We start from the raw sequence: 2,386 nt of genomic DNA, 5'->3' as shown, positions 1-2,386 counted from the left end.
GGGGCGGGCGCGCCCCGCTCCGCCCGCCGCCGCGCTCCGTGCCCGCGGCCGCGGCAGGAAGGGCGGGGAGCCGCGCCGGCCCCGCTCCCCCGCCGGGGGCGGCCGCGGGCCGGGCAGGAAGCGTCGTCGTCCGTCCCCCCCCCCCCCCCCCCCCGCCTCCTCCTTCCCCGCCGGGCCCCGCTACCTGCAGCGGCACCGCCCGCGGGGGGAGTTTAAGGAAGGGGGGGGGGGGGGGGGGAACCCCGGTCCGATGCGGTTCTTCCCCCGCCCGCCCCGACGGGGCGCACGGGGCAGAGCCGCGCCGCAGCGCCGGGACCGGCCGCGGAGCAGCGCCCCCCCGCCCCCCCAAAACCCCGGGGGCAGGATGGGGTGCGGCAGCGGGGATCGCACCCACCGCCGCGGCGTCTGGCCGCCCGCCTCTGCCCGGGCTTCATTAGTAACCTGATAATTCCCCAGCAAAGCCCCGGCAGCGGTTCCACCACGGAGTAATTGCAGGACGGTAACGTGAGCTGATGGCGGCCAGGGATGGATCCTCGCCGTTATTGATTTTGACAGCTAAATTGTTAACTGAGAGGGAAATCAGATGAAAGCCATTTTAGAATAAATACAAGACATTAGGTTTAAACATTGAGGTTGCAAGAAAGCCCGAGAAACCCCCAGGAAACCCAGGCCCGGGCCCACCAGCTCGTCCTCCCCTCTGTCCTCAGCTCTGCAGGGAGGGGGGACACGGACAAGTGCGGAGGAGCGGTGCTGAGGAAGGACAATTTAAACCACTCATCCACGCTGGCAGGGTCTGAATTAGCCCCGGCTGCTCCAGAAGAAACACGTAGGAGTTTCCACAGACAGAGGCATGAAAGCTGCCTGCCCCCCCCCTCGCACGACACCAGCCGGGACTGGGCAACGTGGGTTTTGTTTGCATCCCCGAGCGACGTAGGGCTGGAGCGGCCGCGGCCCACCCCACTACAATAACGCTGACGGCTTTTTCTGATTATTACAGAGCAGGCATGCCGGGCTCTGCAAAATCAGCGGAGGGATGGGCACAGGGTGACTCCAGCCCAGCTGCCCCCGGCCGGGAGCAGGGAGACGGCCGAAGCGGGAGTTCCAGGGCTGCTGCCCGCACCGGGACCCCGCAGCAAAGCGGCAGCTCCTGGGTATTAGCAGCGGCTCCATCCCCTTCCTCGCTCCCCGCGTGCTCCCTCCGCGAGGCAGCGGTAAGGGGGGGCTGCGTGTCGCCCAGCTACGATCCCAAGATTTGGGGTCGGGCACGCTCCACGTTCCCGTGGGCGAGGGTATGATTTCATACCTGGCCTGAGTGAGGGAGTCGCACCAGAGGCGGGAAGATTGTTGAAATACGGAGGCAAACCCCACACTATGGGCATGGTGAACCCTGTCCCCCGTACCCCAGCTTGCCCCCCGGGGATTTGCTGGAAATACAGGGGAAGCAGAGCAAACCCTAAGAGGACAGGGCTGTATGCCGGGGGTTAGGAGGAACGGCTTGATTCCTCCTCGGGGGAGCCGGGCGCCAAGCCCAGCTCTCCTTCCCCCCCGCCAGCCTCTGTACTCACGGCTTCAGAGCCGGCCCCATCCTCCACCGAAGCGCCGCAGCGCTTCCCCGTGCCGTTCAAACCTATTTTATGATGGTCGATATGCAAAGCCCCAGAGCTGATGCTCCTGAAAAAAAAAAAAAAAACAAAAAAAACAAAAACAAAAACCAAAACCCCAAACAAACAAACAACAAAAAACCCCCACATTACCGGGCATTTACCTCCTCCGAGCTCCAAGGCTGGAAAGTCCCCGGTTGTGCCGCGCCACCGCCGCCGGCTGCCGCAGCCGCAGCGTTCCGGGGAAGCGCAGGCAGCACCAGCGCCTGCCGGGCCGGCGGCGGCGGGAGCGACCGACACAGACACTGACCCGCAGTAAAGCTCCCCCAGGTCTGAGTCTGGCCGAGCGACAGACAAGGCACTTCTGTTAGTGACTGTGGCAGTGCAAAAAAAAAAAAAAATTTTTTAAATTAAAAAAAGTACATAAAAAGACCGATGCTATTGTACCCAGATTTCTATCAGTGGACTTCAGCTGATGCCAAGCATTTACCACCCTCACTTCCTGCTTGCCACCCTCGCTTTCCTGGAGGAAAACATGCATTTTAAATGTTTATTTAGAGCCATAAGAATTTCAACAAAATGTATTTAAATACAAATAAATATCAAAGTATGTTTCCAAAGGGAACGCAACCACATACCCTATTTGAATCTAGGTGTTTTCTAAATTCCTGAAAGAATCAATTGCTGTTCTAAATAAAGCAGATACAGATCCAGAGGACTACAAACATTAGACCACGCGAGAACAAAACACAGGCTGTTCACAGAGGAATGTAAACGGGTGTTAT

Source organism: Tyto alba, unplaced genomic scaffold (assembly GCF_018691265.1).
Source record: "Tyto alba isolate M040663 unplaced genomic scaffold, T.alba_DEE_v4.0 Super-Scaffold_11, whole genome shotgun sequence".
Taxonomy (NCBI): domain Eukaryota; kingdom Metazoa; phylum Chordata; class Aves; order Strigiformes; family Tytonidae; genus Tyto; species Tyto alba.
The sequence above is the reverse complement of the archived record's forward strand: the minus strand, read 5'-3'. Positions refer to the sequence as shown.